Source organism: Harpia harpyja, chromosome 4, assembly GCF_026419915.1.
Source record: "Harpia harpyja isolate bHarHar1 chromosome 4, bHarHar1 primary haplotype, whole genome shotgun sequence".
Classification (NCBI taxonomy): Eukaryota; Metazoa; Chordata; class Aves; order Accipitriformes; family Accipitridae; genus Harpia; species Harpia harpyja.
Genome location: NC_068943.1, coordinates 31,169,825 through 31,183,652, shown reverse-complemented (window position 1 = coordinate 31,183,652; position 13,828 = coordinate 31,169,825). Strand labels below are relative to the sequence as shown.

At 45.3% G+C, this 13,828-nt stretch overlaps 1 long non-coding RNA gene across 1 annotated transcript; it reads left to right on the top strand.

Moving 5' to 3' along the window:
• Positions 1–1,135: 1,135 nt before the first annotated feature.
• Positions 1,136–11,340, top strand: LOC128141403 (uncharacterized). The gene is made up of 2 exons (XR_008235010.1): positions 1,136–1,284; positions 6,369–11,340. It is a non-coding gene; the product is annotated as an uncharacterized LOC128141403 (long non-coding RNA).
• The last annotated feature ends 2,488 nt before the right edge of the window (positions 11,341–13,828 follow it).

The window sequence follows — 13,828 nt, the reverse complement described above, 5'->3', positions numbered from 1 at the left end:
CTTAAAAATGAAGTCCAGCCCTCATTATAGAATAAATTAAGGTCTCCAATTCTACTAGAAAGAAATCGGCCTTACCAAATATACATTGTTGTTCCCCAAACATCATTAAGATGACAGAGGCGATACTGCCCCTGAAGGACACTGGGTTAGGAGTTAATAGAGCAATTAATCCACAAACTCTTTGCAAAAGTCAGAAGCAAGTTTGATTGCTTTTAATTAGCAGTGTGACTGAAATAAAATCAAAAGCCAAGGTTCCATAAAAGAATGCATCACTTAAATATTTAGATATTGCCCTGTTAGAGAACAGACTTTAAAAGTCACATATCAAATTCTTTATTGGTTAACAACATTGCGAGTATACTAGGCACACAGTATACTCCAGATTACAGTGGGTTTAGCTATTTAAGATGGATTTGACCCTTGAATGTTACAGAAGGCTTACGCTAAATGAGTTATTAGTCCTAAAAAGTTATTACCTGTAATATAAGCATGCACACACAAGACAGTTATCCAAGCAATACTTTCTAACTGCATGGATTACCCTGTAGACACACAGCTACAGACTTTGCATTCAAGCAGCAAAGCACCATCAGAAATAAATAAATAAAAAAACCCCAAAACACAGGACTAAAGCTAGCAACCTCCGTGGCAAGTTTTTGCAAGATGCCAGCTCTCTTACAAGCACGAAAGCCAGTGAAAACCCCCCTCCGCAACTAAAGGGATTGCCTGCAGCACTCCCCGTCCCCCCTCAGCAGCGCGAGCCGGAGCCCACAACGGCCTCGCCGGCCGGGCGAAAGAGAACTCCCACCCGCCAGCCCGAGGAGCCAGCCGCCGCCGCCGCCTCCCCGCTCGCCGCCGCCGCCGCCTCCCCGCTCGCCGCCGCCGCCTCCCCGCTCGCCGTCCCGCCGTGCCAACCGCGGCCACGCTCCGCCGCCAGCCCGCCGTTTATAAAGGCCTGCCGCGCTGCCCTCAGCCGGGGCGGCCGTTGGGGAACGCGGGGCCCCGCCTCGCCTCGCTTCCCCCGTTGGCGGGCTCGCCTGAGGAGACGAGCTGGCGAGGTCTAGGGGGGAGGGGGGTGTAAGGGGTGGGTTTAAAGGGGCCGTGAGGGGAGGTTTGGTTTGGGGGGGACGCCTGAGCCGGTCTGTAATGAACCGGGGAAAAAAATTAACCGCCCTGTCCTTCCCGTCAGAAGTCTCCCTTCGCTGCTGGCCCTTGGGAGACTTGTGTTTGGCCGGGCGGGGTGGTATTTTCCACTAGCAATCCCGCCCCAGGAGACTGGAACAGGTATGTCAGGTATTGCAGTGCTCCTCGGTTAAGGAACAGGTCACTCACCCCTCGGGGTTTTTCCTCATCATTAACTATAACGACGTTGATTTTGTCCCTCGGTTTACAGCTGTACAGCCGCCTGTGCTGGCTGGCGGCGCGACAGCAGTACCTGGGTTCAGCTTCCTTAAATCGGTACGGGAACCTCAGATAGCTGCTCTGTGGAGGAACAGAGAGGGGCCCGGCGGGTTTAAATAGCTACTTTGCTCTTTAAAATACCCCGTCTAATATTTTTGACAAAACAGTTCCACAGGTGATTTATTATTATTATTATGCGGCTTTGTGCAATTCTAAGTGTTATAAGTTTGGACAAAGGTCCAGGAGCCGACTGTGGTGAATAATTAGAAGTAATTTATTAAGCAAGCGGTAAATAGGCAAAACAGCGCTGGGTGGCCGGGGAGCCACTGCTCTACCAACGGCTCGCAACCCCCCTTCCCGTAGCCACAGTTCTTATAGTCCTCTATTTCCGGTATATGTGTCATTTTCGGTATACGTATCTTCCTTAGTGTACTCCGCGTCTGCGCCGATCTGTTGCTAGGGGGGTCTTTTTCTGCCTTCTGGCTTCCTTGGTGTACTCCGCATGTGCGCTGATCTGTTGCTAGGGGGGTCTTTTTCTGCCTCCTGGTGATTGCTGGGATGAAGGCCCCCAAGTCTTCCTCCTGCGACTGCCCTGTGCCACTCACTTGACACATGCGTGTTTTATTACCTTTTATAGGCCCCAAGTCTTCCTCCTGTGACCACCCTGGGCCCCTCACTTGACACATACATGTTTTATTACCTTTTGTATAAACACAAGGCTTGCACAAACATTGTTTACATTACCAGTTATCTGTAGCTAATGCAAGACCCCCTCCTTCCTGTTTTAAGGCCGACATCTGGTTTTTCTACTAACATAAGCAAGATTTGATTAACAAACGCTTATCTCTTATCACATAAGTATATTTCTTTGCATTACCAACGCTGAAATTATGCAGCCAGTATGTAAGCTTCATATTGCTTTGTAAATGTACATCCAGTGCCCTTCCAGAAGGATGGCAGCGTGCTGTACAGGACATCGGCTGTGGTCACCACAACGCTGCCTGGCCAGAGGAGGAACATCTTTTGGGGACATCCAAAAGGGCAGGTCTCCGCTGCTGTGCAAGTGGCGGCAACCAGTCCACCAGGGCTGGGCAAGAACCAGAACTAGTCCGTTCCCTTGGTTCAGAGCCCAGGACTCCCTGCGAAAGAGTTGAAATTAGCTCTTTTCTCTGCCCCTAAAGGCAGCCTGTTCTGGCAACTCAGTGCTTTCCCTTTCTGACTGAAGAGCTGCCAGACGTGCTTGTAGGATCTATCCCCGTGGTGCAGCCCTGCTGCTGCTGTCACTCTGCTGCCTGGCAAGTGGATGGCATGCCTTACCCCTGAAAGGTCAAAATATCCTGCTGTATTGCTCCCCGCACTAATCTCGGGGAAAGGCTGGCAGCTGAGAAACTTTGTTCAAGCTTACCCGCTGGTGGAGGAAGGGGACAATGCCCCTTCAGCTCTCATTGAGAAGCTAGCTGTGGCCTCACATGAATCTGTCAAAACATAAGGAATTCAAAAATTGGGTCCCAGTGTGCTGTAAACGCTTCATACAGTGAAAATAGTTCTCTACAACCATCCAAGTCCATCACAGACCTCCCAGAAATTTTACGTTTCAGTTGTTATGACTTGGGCAGCCCACAGAGTTCATGCTCCAATTGCAGTGTTGCAAAGTTATCTTTGCAGATGGGCCTCTCAGAAAATAGGTACAAACTCACACCTCAGAACTGGTACTCATATTCAGACCCCCTCCTGAAACTCCTAGTAACTGCCTAGTACTTTCCAGGTTTTATATCTACAGTGGGGAGGATCTTATTTGAGGTAAACTTTGAATGGCTCCTTTCTTTTTGCACAGAGATCATTTGGACCAATTCTAATGCTGAGTGATTTTGCAGGACAGCCACTTCTGTTTTCTGACTTCCCAAATGTCTCTCTCCTTTTAAGAAGGACTTTAGTTCCACTTTGACCTTAAGTTGTTCGTGGAGTTTGGCCAGCTCCTTCCGCCGGCAGCCGGTTTTTATTATCTCTGATGCAAACCAGTTCCTGCTCACACATTACAGCTTGCACCTGACTGCATTTCTTAAGTACCTGTTAGTACTCAACCGTGTACTTCTGAGTAAAGAGGAATTCAGGCTAACTTTTGTTACTTCTAGTGACTTTTGGATGGGTCCTCTGAATAACCTCTTTTCTTGAATTTTCAACCCGATTCATACCATGAGATACGTAATTCTTTGATCAACGGCCAATAGACTATATTTGGCAAGCTGCCTTGAGCCTGACATCAGTGCCATATCAGCAGTTGACCTTGGTGCTCAGCATCTTTTCACATGTCTCGGAACAGGACAGTGCTACCGGTTACACAGTCTTACAACAGTTTTGACCAAAACCCAGTTCTTTCCTGCTGGGCTGCGTAGGGCTAAGGTTTAATTAATTGGTTCCCACGCCCCTAAACTTACTGCTCCTGAGTTTCCTCACACATTTTTTGTTTCTTTTCTAAACAAAAGAGGGGCACCCATTCTACCAGAGAGCTCTGCTTTTTGTGCATTGATTCTCGTTTCACTGTTTCCACTGCTACTTACATAGGAAAATCGTTTCTCCTCTGGTCTCTGCAGTGGTGAAGGCAGTTTTGCCTAGTGTCCTACTGCTTAAATGAATGGTTAGTGAAGTGACCCAGATGGTTATGGGCATTATTCAAACTGCCTTGTCGTTTTGTCACTAGTTGTAACTGCTGGAAAGTTTCCTTTGTCCATTGGAAACTTTCATAATTATTAGTCACATAATTCATTTGCTTTGTTCATGTCCCATTGGCTGCATGCTGAAAACAAGTCTGGCACATGGGAGTCAACTGCTCCCTGCCCTGGCTCAGCCTTCTCATCTTTGGTGTTTGCACTTTCTGTCTGGGAAGGAGTTAATCTGACCCTCAGTCATAGAGCAGATGACTTTGTTGGAAAAAATAAACACTCAACGTGCTATTGGCATGTGTAAAAAATGTAAGACACATTAAATAGTCCTTCCATTGTGTTTGCCAGGGGCAAAGCCGCAGCTGGAGCACCATGTCCAGCTATGTGTGATGCATTTCAGGAGGGCTGTAGAGAGGAGTTAGGAGGATAAGGCGAGAGATACAAAACACGATCTGCAAGGAAAGATTGGAAGAAGTGACTTGTTTATTTTAAAAAAGATTGAGGATAACATAATCTTCAAGACTGAAAGGTGGCTGTACAGAGGAAAGGAATTACCTGTTCTCCACCACTTGTATTAGATATTAGAACAGACTTTCTAGTGGTATGGACAGCGCTAGATGAGACTGACTGGGAAGCTTGCAGTGCCTTCGTCATCACAAGCTTTTAAAAACTGTTAAGCAGCTGTTTCTCAGGAATAGTTTCAGTCTGGATGATCCAGCCCAAGCATCGGGATGGACTCTCAAGGATCTTTCCAGCCCTTTTTTCTGTAATTATTCAATGACATTTCCTGCTCCAGCTTCTAGCATGTCATACAGGCATACAATGACAACACATCTTCCAGTTTCTAAGTTAGTAACAGACTGCTGTGCAGAGTTCAAGGAGAAAGGAAAGTGAAAGCAGGAATAACAGTAAATGTTACTTTGTAGCCTTTTTGTTAACAAATATTTTTTGATGATCTGATTTGGGCCCTGGCATTGGCAAGAGCCAAAGGTCTTTATCGTATCCTCGTTTTGTGGATATAAAAGGACCATGTTATTTGTTTTTAATGCATAAAGGGTGAAGAAACAGAGGACAGTTCTGGGCTTTGAGGGTGAAGGAACTGAGGATAGTTCTGGGCTTTGAGTGGACGGAAGAGTCATACAGCACGAGTTCCCAGCAAGGCAATTCTAGTAAATGTAAACCTGGAATCCAAACAAAATTTTCTGAAAGTGTTGCAATCTTCCAGCAGGTCCTGGGAAATTGATTTCTCTTCATTTCTGAGACTCCCTACAGAGATAATAATTCCTATGTATGTCACAGCGTTGGATTTGATGTTATTTGAAAAGCTGTTAAAGATTCTCAGATAGGAAGGCACTACAGAAGGCCTTTCATTACTATACAATACTTTCCAACCTCAACAGGCAATCTGAGAAGTAGGCTGTTGTCCTCTGACCGCTTGCCAAATAAAGATCAGTCACAATTGCTTCACAGAGGCTTCTGTCCAACATGGCACTGCAGCTAAACAAGCAGCAGCTGGAAGAAATTATGCCAATTTGAATGCTAGCAGGTGCAACACAAAGAAAAGCAAACATGTTTCTATGCCCTACTAAAAACCAGGCAGCATGTGGTGTAAGATATGGCCTAACCTTTTCCACAAGAGATGATTCAATGTTGAACGAAGGACAGAGAGGTCGGCGTGTCACCAAAGAACATGGTACATACAGTATGTTTTCTACGACTTTAAGTACACCCCTCACTTGGCAGTACTCAATATCCAGGGACAGTAGGACTAAGCATCTGCTGGGGGAAATACTTATTTGCACTTGACTATCCTGTGAAAGCAGAGTTGCAGTTGAAGTAGTTCTACAGTAACAGAAATGTGACTCATACATGATAACAGACAGTGAGATGTGGCAGCAGATGACCCCAAGCCATGTCCTTCACGGTACAGGATTTAGGTCGATCAAAACACAGAAATGCCTATGTATGACATTTCAAACTTTCAGTGCTGTTACTTTTTAAAGGAGCCTCACTATTCTCTTTCCTAATTGCCAAGTTTTCATCATTTTCCCATAGTATCTCTGGAATACTTTGCATTAAATCATTACCCAAATAATCCAGCTTTTCTTCTGTTTACCACAGTCTGGCTGTGGGTAACCCAGCTTTTCCTATCCATGTTTGAATACCATTTCCTTCTTTTTAACTTTAAAAATGTACTTTACAAAATTTTGTAAAATGAAGCATTTAAGTAACATCACAATTCTTTTTAACTTAAAAGGTTTGGAAAAAACAGGATGCTTTCTGAAGAAGTACTTTCTTGCTTTGCAGGCCTGCTGATTCACAGCGTGACAACACCAGGGTCCCAGAACTAACGCTGTGTTTGGCCAAGATGAGCTGATTGCTGTTAACCTTGAGCAAGACAGGTTAGTCTGCACAGCAGGAGAAAACAGCTGTAGGATTTCATCCTTATGGTAGTCATCTGTCACGAAAAACACATCTTGGACAAGTCACTCACGATCTTTAGTGTGCAGTGGGATTCCTTGCCGATGCTGCAAAGCGGCAGCCGCAGGTAGGACCTCTCATCTCCACTCGCTTCCAGTCACAAGGCCTGACAGTGAGGGAAAGTGGTGGTGTTCTAGGGGCTGAACAGGCACAGACTGTGGTGATAGACACCCTGGGCTTCTGGGGAAACATGGTAGCTGATGTGTTCAAACACCTCCCTCCATTTTCCGTAGTAGTCCCTTCCTAGGGTCTGAACAGAGGGTTCAGTGGATGCCAGCTTTTGGACTGGCTCACGCCTTAGGTGGCAGCACCAGTGAGCGCAGTGATGTGCCTCGCAGCTGCAACAAGGGCGTTCTGCAACATGGCAGCACGGATGTAGGAGCTCATTGCCAACAAGGAGGATGCTTCCTTACCTTCCCACATCCTGCCCCTCCCCATTCCCAGACACAGCTCTGGCCCTTTGCTCACGCCGGTGATAGCTTTTGTCTGACTCACAAGCAGGTTCAACTCACTATGTTTACAGAACGCAGTCATCAAAACCTAGGCTTTTGCCAGCTGATGGAACTGAATTGGCTTCACACTGGCACCAGCACCAATGTAACAGAAGCGGCAGGAGTGCATGACTTGCAGTGGGTTCAGCCTTTTTGGAAGCATTGAACTATTAGAATGACTCAACATCTCACAGGACTTAGCCACAAGTACTGGGCACAGCAGAAACATTTGAGGAGTTGCAGTATGCATCCTGCCTTTAACACCACATCCTAATACCTCTGGCCTCCTGTCTGGCTTGCAGCGTGAACAGGAGGTGGCATTAACCGCCAGACTTCACACAATGTGCTGACAACTTTTTCTGACCTTCTTCAAAGTCAGAGAGCAGAGACTGCAAACAAGGCAGAGCGACCTTGCAGCCTGCAGGCTGCCAGCTGGACCATGTGGAAAACCTCACTGAAGGACTTTGGATGGACTCCTACAGTACAGCTAAAAATGCAGAGTCTAATTCATGCAGGAGATGGGTTGGCCTCATTTCAGCTCTAAGGCCAGGGGCAATCCAGTCCTGTAGAATCAAAGAACCAGCCTACAAATTTCATTGCTCTCTATTTCAAATGCAAAGCAAGTAAGAAGACACGGAGAAGAGAGACAAAAAAGCAATTAAGAGTGACATGGTTGAACAAGAGAAGGTAGTGCAAATGAAGGCTGAGATAAGAGACATGAGAACAGGCATGTATAAACTGTGCAGAAGCTTTTACTGGTGCTAGACTGTCTGAAATGACAAGAGGGTTTTTGTAAGTGAAAAGAATAAGTGATCTTTTGAAAACAGATGGTCTGCCAGTTCTGTAACAGTTTATGTGTGGATTAAGGCATTTAGGTAGCTTGTTCCAGAGGAAAGTGCTACCGGTGAAAGCTATTTCTGTCACCTTCAGCAGTCTGAGAGCCAAAATGTTCAAAGGAAAGTGGCTGGAGGTTGAGTTGAATTCCCTGGAGGAGGTCTTGAGGGACCTTGGAAGGCCACAGCACTATGCAGTCACACCTCAGGAGACCCACCATGGCCGTCCTTCAGGCTGCTGGGAGAGCAGGACTTAGCAATAGATTTTATACTTCTCCCTGGATGGAGTTAAACTTTGGGGGTTTGTAATATCTGTAAATCTTATGGGAAACTAGCCCAGCTCTTGTAGTTCTGACACACCCTGGATTTTATATGGTTCCAAAAGACATACATCCGCTGTTTTTACTATTTTTTTATCTTAAACTACAGTCCCTAACTGAAAGGCTTCTATAATGGATGCAACTGTGTGAAAATGCACACGCATGTGAAATGCCTCTGTAGTAGAGGCTACACAACTTTTCTTCAAATCCTTCTCAGTAATATGCAGATGACAGCACTTTTTCTGATGTTGACTGTCACTGCAGACTCCATTGTAACACTGAATTTTTGAGATTATAAACAGGATGCTCTGTATTTCTAAAACCTTGGAGTACAGAAACAGTTCCAGAAGCAGGGGAACCCCAGAAGACAGCTTTTGATCAGTAAGTGTACAGCAACTGAACGGAATGGGAGAGGTGCAAAGAGTGAGCAATGAAGTGTACAATATAGATGATCTTAACTCTCTCCATACTGTCTGGCACATCGTAGAGGCATTTAAATGGTGTGGGTAAAAACTAGGTGGGGAAAAATCACAGTGGTGTGCAGACTCCTGCAGCTCCATCTGGCTTATCTGAACAGAGCTCATTCAATTAGCTCAGCAAGTCTCTAATCAGTAAAAAAAATCTTAGTTTAACCACTGCCTGCGTCACCACGGCAGAAGGATATAGCTCCCAAACTGAGCTGCCTTCTCATCTGACCATGTTAACACATAGCTATGGGTCAGTCTTTTCAATCTAAATGTTAACACACCTAACACACCTAAATTCGAGGGTGCTTAGGTAAGCTTAGCCAGACACTGGCTTCTGGATACCTGCCCAGAAATGGTTCTAAGAGTTTACTTAAGCCTGTGTAGCCTCTGCAGCAGCTCTGCGCTGTGCTGTGATCCCCTACCAACGGTGATAAGAGACAGAGCTGCAGCAGCAGTGAGACCTTCTAAACTTCCTGTACATGTTGCAGGAAGACAGCATTAGGAACAGAATACTTGGCACGCTGTCACAAGTCCAGCACTTCTCGTAGCAGGAGAAATCAGAATTGGGACTCTTGCGATCAAAGCTGTTCTGCCTGTGCCACAGATTCTTTTATTTTGCTGTTTTGCATTAGAAATAATGAGAGCATTTTTGCATTTTCATAAATAACATTCTTGGTCAAAATCAGTTTACCCAGAAAGCTCAGCTGAACAGCTTTTTTTTCTTCTTAATTCTTCTAAATCCACTGCAAAATACATCGGTTCTCCGGAAAACAATTGTTCAGACAGGCCACAACATTTTTCCTCCCATCCAGTGCTCTCTCTCCCAACAGTTTCAGCAGCCCTGGAGCGCGTTTGCCAGGTTTGGAGGTTTTTGCCGTTTGCTGACTAGTGGCAATGGCATTGGGCCCTAGAGCTTCTCACTGACATTCACTTCTTTCTCCTTTACCTTCCCTGTTTTATTTACTTTAAATGCACTGAAACAACTAGCAATGTAAATGTCAATGAATCATAGGCTCATTAAATGGACCTAAGTTTGCCTCCAAGTTTTAGCTGATCTCTCTTAGCCTTGTGAGGGAGGTACTGTGAAAATGCTTGGAAAGCCAGAGCTTTGATCTCAGAGGGCAGTGGTGGGAGGCTGATTATTATTTTCTGAAGTTCTCAGGGCATAAGTTTTGGACACAAAAATGGGAAAAAAAGTCTTGAATGAAAATCAAGAGCAAAATATATCCCTCAGATTTTTGTCAGGATGGTGACAACTGCTCATCCTAAACCAAGGGTCTAGCCTCATATCTTCAAATATTAGGCTAGACACAGTAATGTTAAACTGCTTCATGTGCACTGGCGCTTAAGGTGCTGCCGCAAAAGGTACAGCTGAATTTATAGAGCAGATGATCCTCTCTAGTGTACATTACACCTAAAGACGTGCCATGACACCGACATTAAGTATTGCACTGTAAATACAGAGATGTATGTTAAAACATTGCTCTGAGCTCATATAGGCTTTGCTCTGTTGATTCTAGTTGACTGTGGCCATTGGGCTGAGGAGTCAAAGGTGGCAAGGCATAATAGTAGTCACTTTGAATTTTTGATGATGGAGACTGGTCCATCTTGGCTCCAGTATGTCTCAATTTTAAAATCTTCTCAAGCGTAGACTGAAATGTTTGCCACCACTGAACACCACATACGCAGATACAGACACTCTCCACCCCACTCCCCACCTTATTTCATACTTGAAGAGGTGCTTGCAAACATGAACTTTAAAAGGTATAGTCAAAAGGGCAGTCAGGAGCTCTGTGGGACAGGTAAAAATATATAATAAATCTCCTCTCTCAGAACTGCATCTCAGCTCTTGCTGCCTATGTTTTGAGCCCAGAGTTGGATGTCTGAACTTTCCCCCGAGTAGCACATGACAGAGCGAATTTGTGCCAGGTTCCAAAACCAGCTCCCAGAGACCTCTCCTGACCACAGACAGGAGCCAGTGCAAGCAGCGTGACCTTACTGTGGGGTCACTCTGCACTGGTCTTTTAAAAAGTAAGTCTTTTGCTTTCTGCTTTACACTTCTGTAATTGCATTAATGGATTCATGTCTGAGTTAGTTACTGCAAGCAATACAAAGAGAAAAAAATATAGCACTTACTAAATAAATGTGTGACTGCAAGAAAACTAGGAAGAGTAGTGCAAATTAAAGCTGTTTATATATTTGTAGAGACTGCATAAGATCCTGTAGCAAACACCTCATGGCTTTTGGTAATATAGTGCTGTATTTTATATCAACTGTAAATTGATGACAAACATTTGTTAACATAAACCTTGTCTACGGAATATAAACTTACGATGCCTTAATACATTCAAGACATTCAACATGTTAATGAATAGCAACAGTGGCAACAATGATGATGCATCAGCTACAACATTATGCCAGCTGCGTTCGTACACAGTAATAATTCAGACCATCCCTTTTCTTAGTTTAAAAATGCTCAGATGCACTTCCTTGCAGAGCAAGCATTGAAAAACAAGTGGGAAATCATGAAAGAATTGTACCTAAAATTTTGCAAATCTTCATTGTTTGGCTTTGTTTCCTCTTACTATACACTATTAACATGAGAATTTGTGTTTGAACTAAGTCAAAATAAAGCCATGGTTCACTTGCCAGAGCATGGACAATAAAACATTGCATTGTAAATCACAGTTCTTGTCTTGCAGACTACATGATGTCCTGGTTTCAGCTGGGAGAGAGTTAATTGTCTTCCTAGCAGCTGGTACAGTGCTATGTTTTGAGTTCAGTATGCGAAGAATGTTGATAACACCGATGTTTTCAGTTGTTGCTCAGTAGTGTTTAGTCTAAAGTCAAGGATTTTTCAGCTTCTCAAGCCCAGCCAGCGAGAAAGCTGGAGGGGCACAAGAAGTTGGCACAGGACACAGCCAGGGCACCTGACCCAAACTGGCCAACAGGGTATTCTATACCATGTGATGTCATGTCCAGTGTATAAACTGGGGGGGAGTGGGGCCGGGGGGAATCGCCGCTCGGGAACTAACTGTGTGTCGATCGGCGGGTGGTGAGCAATTGCACTGCACATCATTTGTACATTCCAATCCTTTTATCATTACTGTTGTGTTGTTTGATTGTTTATGGATTGATATTTGTTATAGCAGCATGTATATGTGTGTCGTGCATAAAAAAGGGTTTAGAAAAGATAGTAAATCAGGCCTGGCTTGTCCAAAAACAAAAAGGGGAAATTGTGGGAGATTTCATGGAAAATGGGGGACATTTCTTTGAGCCTGATTATTTAGAGTTAGCATAAGTAGGCCGCAGTTAGCATGAGTGGGACAGGGTACGTGACAGCTGCAGTACGAACGGACTTTGAACCACCAGAAAAACAATGGACATGAGGAACTTGGACAGTGGAGCAATTAATAAACAAGATAACAGAACTGCAGAGGCAAGAAGGAGCTGCAAGAGCTTTAACGCAATTAAGAAAGCTGTCATTTCGGCTTAGAGCATTTAGCTGCGGGATGGGGATTTAGGAGTTGGTTTGTAACTTTGTTAAAAATCGGGGTTTCTTTTATTCTTGTGTATTTTATTAGGTATAATGTTGCTTTTACTGTGTTTAATTAATTGTGTTCATAGATCTTGTAGGTTACTTTGATCAACGTGAAGGGTCAAGATTCTTTGTGCATTGCAACTGCATCACAAAGCCCATGAACGAATAGACAGGGTGGCTATGACTCGTGCAGTGCGCCTGGCCAGCAAGCGCATGTGTCATAGGCTCCCCATGTTGCAACCGAGGCGGATTTTGGCACCCGCTGGCCACATGTGCTGAAATCCGTTCCTCTGCAGAAGTATAAATACCGGGATTTTCCAAAGAGCATCGGGCTGGTGTATGGCAAGGCCATCGTTGCCTACGTGGGGACGCCCACGTAAAGCTGGCACCTACCGATTGCTGGGCTGAGTTTGCGGTGCAAGGCGGCACCAGAATGTATGGATGGTCCATCTTCCTCACAGTCCTCGGTTGGATGTAGTCACGGATACTGCCGCAAGCCAAAGAAAACATCTGGGTGACCCTGGCTGACGTGACCGGACAAGATTGCTTGTGCCTCCGTACAGCAGCACCAAGCAATCCCTTTTTCACAGGTTTAATAGGGGGTTCCACTGGCATCAGTGAAGTTTAAGAACTTATTGATGGAAACAATTGATGAAAAAACAAAAAGGGGGAATTGTTGTGGACACATATTTAGCTAACGGTCGCAAAAGTATTCCAGACGCCTTTAGAAGGCCTTGAACAGAATAAACAAGAAGACAAAAAAAAGAAAGATGCCAATTAGAAGAACACAGGTGCACATTCCAAGATAAAGGGAACTTGGCACGAAGAACCTCAATTCGGCAGTTTATCTTAACCAATTAGGCTGAGACAAGTTTTGCATGTTTTAGTTAGTATAACCAATTGTGTCCTATGTTTAGGCGCGTGTACAGAGTTAGTATAACCAATTGTGTCCTATGTTTATGCGCGTGGACAGAGATAGTATAACCAATTATATTTTAGCTTTTGGCGCGTGGACAGCTGATGTTTAGCTTGACAAGGTATATAAGCACGCTATTTGGGCAATAAAGGGAGAACAACTTTAACCGTATCGGTGTCTGGTTGTTACTCGGCTCACGTCTCCAGATGGGTCCCTGCTACAAGTGGCGCCCGAACAGGGACCAACAGCTTGCTGAAACCTCCAAAGCATCGCAGAGCAGCGATACCGGGAGGCTGGATCCGACAGCTTGCTGGAACCTCCAAGGCATCGCAGAGCAGCGGTACCGGGAGGCTGGGACCAACAGCTTGCTGAAACCTCCAAAGCATCGCAGAGCAGCGATACCGGGAGGCTGGACCCGACAGCTTGCTGAAACCTCCAAAGCATCACAGAACAGTGATACCGGGAGGCTGGATCTGATAGCTTGCTGAAACCTCCAAAGCATCGCAGAGCAGCGGTACCGGGAGGCTGGGACCAACAGCTTGCTGAAACCTCCAAAGCATCGCAGAGCAGCGATACTGGGAGGCTGGACCCGACAGCTTGCTGAAACCTCCAAAGCATCGCAGAACAGTGATACCGGGAGGCTGGATCTGATAGCTTGCTGAAACCTCCAAAGCATCGCAGAGCAGCGGTACCGGGAGGCTGGATCCGACAGCTTGCT